This window comes from Tauraco erythrolophus, chromosome 2 (assembly GCF_009769465.1).
Source record: "Tauraco erythrolophus isolate bTauEry1 chromosome 2, bTauEry1.pri, whole genome shotgun sequence".
Classification (NCBI taxonomy): Eukaryota; Metazoa; Chordata; class Aves; order Musophagiformes; family Musophagidae; genus Tauraco; species Tauraco erythrolophus.
Window position 1 is genome coordinate 116359058 of NC_141466.1, and position 7813 is coordinate 116366870.

A 7813-nucleotide genomic window follows, 5' to 3' on the forward strand; every position below is an offset into this window, starting at 1 on the left:
GGCCTGTTCCATCCTCCCTGGCACCTTAATGCTACAACAGAGTGAGAAAAGCAAAGGGCTGGATTCCCTACTGGTGTAAATCAGCCCACTGCTACAGCCATGATAAAGGTTTTGATCAAATATTCAACTTGCCTGTGAGTCCTAAGAGGCAGTACGTGATTTCCAGTGTCACTTCTTAGAGCTTTATGCTCCAAGTTCCGGTCCACATTTTTTCACTGCCTGTTTTATCAAAGGCTTTAGAACAGTTCCTCAGGGGGTATCTACATGGTGCAATGAAGTGTTGTGCAAGGATAACAGAGTTATCCCTGGACTAATGGAGTTATTAAGAACAAAACAGCTACATCAAAAAGCTGCTCTGCCAGGGTGGTTGTGCTGACTGCAGAGCAGGGTTTATGGGCCCGGCTGGCGTGCTATCGCAACATAGTCCAGGATCAGCTTGTGCAGAGCTAGCTCTCTTCTCCCTGTGTTGCCCTGCCATGTCCCATCCAAGCCCCTCGAGCAGCTGAATCCCTTCGGGCTGTCAGGACCTTTCACCTGATTGCCCTCTATTTGTCTTCCAGAAGAGAGTGGGTCTGCCACAGGACAGGCAGATATGACACAGCGAAATCTCTGCCTGGAAACAAAGAGGCAGCTGGAAGTCAGGACGCCAAGGGCATTTAAAGTGATGCTAGACAGTTGTGTTCAGGCACCTACCTGCTGTGCAGGGATGGGGGTTTTCAGATGTCCAGTGTCCTCAAGACACTTTCAGCAACTTTAAATTCCGTCTGTCTTTGCCAACTTGCTTAACAGTCTTACAGCAAAAGATCATAACTTGAAAGAAACAAAAAAAATATTTCCTAAATAGTCCTCCCTTATCTATGAAGAGGCTTGAGGGGAAGGGATAGGGGATGTTATTTATCTTGTTTGTAAGTGAGCCTTGTCAAAGCTGCAGAGAGGCCAGCACAGGGAGAAGTGCACATGTTCGTACGAGTGAGTGACAACTCTTGCTCAGAGAGAACATCCTGTGAGAAGTGAGAGCTTTTGCCTCAGTGACCACTGCAACGCCTGCTGCCTCTGCTGAAGGGGTCAGCCCGTGTCCTGGCTTGGTGAGTTTGTCCATCAGGAGCAGCAGCAGGACTCAGCTGCTTGCATATCACAAAACCCTGCACCATGATTAGCACTTTTAAGTTATTAGTCACCTGAGAATGAATCCAACTGTGGTCTGAAAATTAGTATTTTTATGCAAAATGCCAAATCCCGCAGGCTTCCACTCACCTTCCCTGTTTCTGCAGAGTTGGGCTGAGAAGCATACACACCAAAGCAGCCGTTAACTGTGAGAAAGAGAGGTTTTACATCACCAGTGGGAATTACCCTGTTGTATCATCTCCTTCACAATGTGATTCTGCTTTTTTTGTAGGAATGGGAAACATTGATTATACATTTATGCTGAGCGTTGCCACTGCTAAAATGCAAACTGCAATTTTGTCACAAAATGCAGTATTTCTGAATTATTGTGCTTTGAAGCCCCAAAGGAGCCCCAGAGGAGCACTTCCGAGCATTCTTTTTTATTTTAGATTGTTTGCATTTTTCCCCAAGACTAGTCAGATTGATCTAATACATTCCTGATGTAGCAATTTGTTGCTGTCGATTTTTTTTTGTCAAATGACCTGCACCCACCCACACAAACACCTTTCAAATTTCTCATCAACTTTTATTAAGCTATTCCTAAACCAAAGAATTAAATAGCGCCTTTTTTTTTTTTTTTTACCAAAACATTAGATGAGCACACCAGACTCCAGCTATCCATATTATATCATCCACAACAGGGAACAGAGGAGTTACTCTCTGCAGGTGTTCAGCAGCAACAGCAACTGCTGCTGAGAGCAGCCCTAGGCAATGACGGCAGACAGAGCAGGGAAGTAGAGAGCAGGAGTTCCTCCCTGGCCGTTTTCCCTGAGTTTCCTTCCCACTCCAGGGAGGACAGCTGCAGAACCATGGAAGAAATGCTGGAAGAGGCACTGTCCTGCCTCCAGGAAGCCACTGATACTTCCCATTTACTGGCAGACAATCCCTGCTTGGTAGGAGCCAGGGATTTCCCCGCAGCTGTGCTGCACTGCTGGGCTTCTGTTCGCACTGACCCTGATCCAAAGCTCTCACTGAAGCCAATAGCATTTTTTCCAGTGTCTGCACAGGGTTTTGGATGTGGCCCATTACAGCCAGTAGCACTGGCTGCAGCCAAAATCTTGGCTTGTGTTTTGCAGGCAATGGGAATAGATGATCACAGTTATTCTTTCTGGCCATAAAATCAATGCAATATCTTCTTCTGATATTCCTTGCCTGTTCCTAACAGAGAGCGCTTGTTTTGCTCTATTCCTTCCCAAGTTTCTGGGAAGTATTAGATTTCATATCGTTTTTTCACACTGAAATGTTCTCACTGGGATGCTTAGACATCAACACATTTATATCCAAGGGATCCTGGAGAGGTTAGCCAGAGGTGATTACGTCTCAAATGATGTTGTATTATAACTGCTCAGGATATCAACTTAAATGAAATAATCTGCGCAGGAGAGAAGAAACAGTAAAACTAAGGACGGAAATTGCTGCTATAATTACTAGAGTATTTCTCTTTGAGGTATTAAAAAGAAATGTTTATAACATAAAAAGCCTGGAGAGGACGACATGTGGCAACTACAGACTGGATGGCAAAGCCTCTCTTACCTTCCATCAGCTGCAACAAGCTTCCTGAACATGACTTATACATAAATGGAGGGTAAGTGGAGAAGGTAGGAAGAAAATAGCCCAGAGTGATTCTCTAGCTCAAACGCTTTATAATTAGTTAAAAAGATAAAAAAAAAAAAAAAAGAGACACGTACTCTCCTTTAGGGTCTTTTGCCACCGAAGTCATTCAAGCCTTGCTATCAACTTCAGTAGTGGCACAACGAGACCCACAGCCAACAAGGGTAAGAAGGATGGCAGTCATTCCTTACAAACTGCCTCACTTCTTACCTTTGATCATTTTTGTCATTCTCCCTGCCAGATTGTCCTGAACAAAAAACGATCTGAAACTCTCACAGCTAGAGCAGCCTCCCTGTCCTAAACATAAGAATAGCATGCAAAGTGCTCATGTTTCCTCTCCAGCTCTTTTATTGTTTCCAGAAATATGCTTTTCTGGAAACTCTTTGGAGAAATGCATTAACTGTGAATTTGATATTTTGAAACCTCTTGTGCTTTAATGTGCAGGTACGTAATTGCGTGCCTAAACCACAACAACAGACATTGGGTCATTTTGGGCATTAAGCGGAGCCCTGAGGGATTTGCTCTTTCACAACCTCTCTTGGTACAGGGGATTACAGGATTGTATTTTATTCCTGGGGTATGTCAGTGTGACAGGATCCTGAGGAGGGCTGGAATACAGGAATTTTTCTAACTGAAGGCTTAGTGCCAGTGATGCTCTTAAGACATGAAATCCTCATGGACCTGCCAAGGAATTGCAAGGAAGCTGCAAGGTAGATCTGTTTTAACATATTTCTTCAGATTTTGTACAACTTCCAGCAGAGTGACCAGTGACAGCAAATAGATTGGAAATCCCTCAGTCACAGGACTGCTCTCCGTTTTTGCTCAAGCCACCATAGCTTTGAAACAGCAAATTCTCAGGGAAAAGCCTGGCTTATAACACAGAACAACAGAAAAGACATTAGAAATTGATGAGCAGCCCAGGTGAGGAGCATCTGCCTCTCTTAAGAGCAGAGTGACTAATGATTGCTGCCCAGCAGGAAGGTCACTCTAGCTTGATAGATGTGTCAGGACTAGGTGGTGATGTAGGTGTATCTAACATGGCAATCAGAGCTAATGAAGCACGGACACTTTTATAAACACAGCCCCTAGTTGTGCCCTCTGCTGTCCTCTTTGTGGATTTAGAGGAGCAGTACAGACTTGTTATTGCAGTATGCAGAAAAACAGCTCAGCTTTGTTTTGCCTGTTTGTGAATGACAGCCATGTATGGCTGCAGACCCTGAAGGACTTCTGAGAGCACAGCAGCATCTGTGGAAATGAGGAGCATGGACTGCCTTGAACTGATGAAGCTGGCCACGTGTACCAGGTGATGAACAGCAGTGCTTCATTAGCAGCCACCAATGTCCTGGTCTGATAGGTGCTGGTATATAATTCATGATTTTAAATTCTATTTTATTAAAGTAATTTGATTTGCTGGGGTGGGGGGCAGTGTTTGGTTTGTTTCAGAAACTTTCATTTTATTTCAGCAGAAATACCAGGTGGTGGTTTGCAGAAAGGAAAGAGAAATCCTCACAGTCATTCCAATGCAAAGCCATGTACTTAGGTTCAGTGCAGGAAGCATCGCAGACATTGACGGTAGGTGCTCTCCCAAAAAACCAGAGCTACACAAGCCTGCATCCCTTTAGAAATGCAACATATAATCAACTGTAACTTCTTCTCTCAGTAGGGATCCTCTGTACGCATTCCTCTCTGTCTCATCACTTCCAAGTCCTGCTCTGTTGCCATACATCAGACCTCTCTCTAGAATTTCTCCTCACTCTCTTGCAGCACTTCCAAAGTACACAGAGCCTAGAGCAGGCACAAAAGATGGATTCCTTCCTCTATGCCAGCTGTATTTAATGTACAGATCCAATCCCGCTCTCAACACAGAATCTTGCTTTCGCTGCCCAAAAACACCAGGAGCGGGAGCTTTCTCTGTAAATGCACACTCTTCAACATATTTGTTTAAGGTTATTATCCTGAATTGGAGTACCAAAGATATAAATTCAGAAGTGTTTTCCTTACTGGTACTTGATTTGTATTAAAATTCCTGAATATGTTTGAAGCCATGGCATGATGGGCCCCATATAGACACAATGAAAGAGAATCTGTACCTGAACCAAACAGGCAAGACATAAGGGGAAGAAAAGAAGGAACTGTTACCCCACTTTACATAGGCTTGGAAAGATTGTTGTGACTTGCCCAAGGTCATATAGAAACTCTAGGGAACTGAACCGAGATCAGTGCAGTCCCAACACAAAATCTTCATTACCAAATCCAATTTTCCACTTTTCCTTTCATATAGTTTTTTCATATATTAAAACACTTCACATAAGCTTCTTTTATTTTTCCCCAGAAAGAATAGCAAAAGCAAAGGCTGCAAGTTGCCCTTGTTAAACTAGGTTGCACAGTCAAACAAATTTAAAATGATATCTCAGCAAGATTTTGCAACCTGCCTGCGACAAATGAAAGGACTTTCACCCTGAAAACACGTGAGTGCTCAGGAGGACTAGCTGAGAGAATTTAGCGAGGCTCCTAATGAAAGAGCTGAGCTGCAACATGTATATGCATGAATTCATGTATTATTTAAACCATTCGGATCAGAATAAGCATCGTGAGCACAGTACTGAAAGTGTCACTAGCATTCATGCATCAAATAATTTGCCCTCATAAAGGTATAATAATGTGTTCATCAGTTTTGTTTGTACTCCCAAAGCAGTGATAGCATAAACAGAAAATAACCCTATATGTTGCAAAAAGCACATAAATACCAATATAATTATATCTTTCCTTGATGTTATGACCAAGAAATGATGATGCTCACTGAAGTATAACGTATGAGACCAAGTGCACTCCCAGGGGCTTTTGTAAAAGTCTGCTTCTATGTTCAAGTCCAGCCTGCCATTTTAGGGGTTAAAACAAGTATATCATGCTTAAGTTGGTCAGCCTGTCTCAGTAACCTAGTGGTAGGTCCTTTCTCTGACAGGTGGGAGGTTCAGATTATATTTTCAGTGATTCCGTTACAGCTCACCCAGTGCTTGCTGCCACACACACACCACGCATCTCTCCACAGATACCCCACAGACTGACAATTAAATCAGAGTGCTGATGGCTCCCTGGGAAGACGTTCTATCCTCAGCGCTCCCAAGGACCACTGTGCTACATGAGAAGGGAAGGAGGATGAGAAAGGAGAGAGACCATAGAAGGAAAATAAAGCGAGGATGCGGTAGTTCTCCAGGTACAGCAAAGGCACCCCTGCCTATGTCCACAGACACTTTATCAAGCAAAAAAATGAAATCAGACAAACTGAAGTCAGGATGTAAAAATAAACATCCAAAGCATCCACAGATTTTTTTATTGTACTCAAACAGTTGCCTCGCTGCAAGATTTCTATACTAAATTGACTTATGAGCTGTGATCTCAGTCTTTTGGATTTTTTTTTAACCTTTTACATGTTAGTGAATCGTACTTTTATGTGGGAAACTTATGCAGCAGCCTGTTCTTGCTGGTAAAAGTGGCAAGACTCCCACTGGTTTCATTCAAAGGTTCAGGCTGTTAATGATGACTCAATCAATCAATCAGTCAAGACATGAGAAGCTGCAGAGATAACAGGAGCCAAAATTGGTCTCAAAATTCAGTGAGCTCATCTGTTCTTGTGCAGTTTCATCAGCTGAATCAGATATACTCTCTGAAGTAGTGAGGAAAGATGCATATCTTGGACTCTTTGGGTAGGTATGTCCAGTAAGCACTGTCACTTGGTTATTTTGTTACAGTTCCTGTACGTCAAAAGTTTCAGAAGAGCATGATGCCACAGCGTGGTGCTGGCTGGGCACTAGGGTGCAGACACAGAGGGTGACACCAGGACAGGAGAAGAAGTCAAGCTGGCTAGGGCATCAGAGGTGATGATTCCAGTTTTGAGGGATCCAGAAATTACAAATGAGCTTGAAATGGCCAGTCAGGCTAGGGGTGTCGAAACAGACAACAACAAGCTACCTTGGAAAGATGACCCGGTCATTTGCATCAATGTGAAATCAAAATTAGAGCTGTGTGGCCTATATTTAGGAGGGGAGGTCCAAGACCTTCTCCTCCAGGAAGTCCTGTGGGAATTCACTTATCACATGTGCTTTTTATGAATGGGAGTTTAAAGTATATTACTAATCATATTATGCTACTGGTAAATGGTGGACACTTTTACCTCCATAGTCTATGTTATTATTGGAAGGAGTGGTAGAAAAATCATGATTTCTATCTTTCTCTGAAAAGATCTATTTGCAACTGCCAAGCTTTTCTTTTTTTTTTTTAAACCAAGACCTAGAAAATGATTTTATGTACTAATTACATTGAAGCAGCCCATAAAGTTTGAGGAAGCAATGCCCAATAAATGCTTATTTACTCTGCAATTCTAAGTTTCACTAGATCTGTTCCATTTTCCTTCTTTAAGAGCTAAACAGTAACAGATAACGCAAAGGCGTGAATGAGGTATTTATAGCATAGAAAAACACAAGGTTGCTTTATAATGCAGGAACGCTTAAAACTAAGGGAAAACAACCTAAACACTGGAAAGGTTTATTGCAGGTTATGTTTAAGTCGAGCATGCCTAAAACAGTAGTTTACTGAATGGAGCAAGGTATAACTGACATAAACATGTCTACATTGTTTTCTGTCTGCAGGTTTACTGTTATGTAGAAGAGCTTGTAGTCTTTAATATTTAAAGCTCAGAAGGGAAAAAGCTTTTAAAAGAGGAGGAAAAGAGGGGAACACAAAAAGCTATTCAGCACTCTGCATCCTACTATCTCTGTTTTTTTCGCCCATCTCCAACATCCTAAATGTTCAAGGCCAGAATGTTTAACGAGATGCTGCTATAATCAGATAAATGGCAGTTCAGCGCATTCCAGTGATGCTGCTTAATGAATGAAATATCATTTTGATCAAAGCCTTATGAACTTCCCAGTTTAAATCAGTCTTGGGATTCCAGGCTGTATGTGTTCACGTTTTCTGTGCACAAGAAACAGACTGTTTGTTTGTTTGTTTTTTATTGCCTCTACTCTCCAGAAGAGAAGAT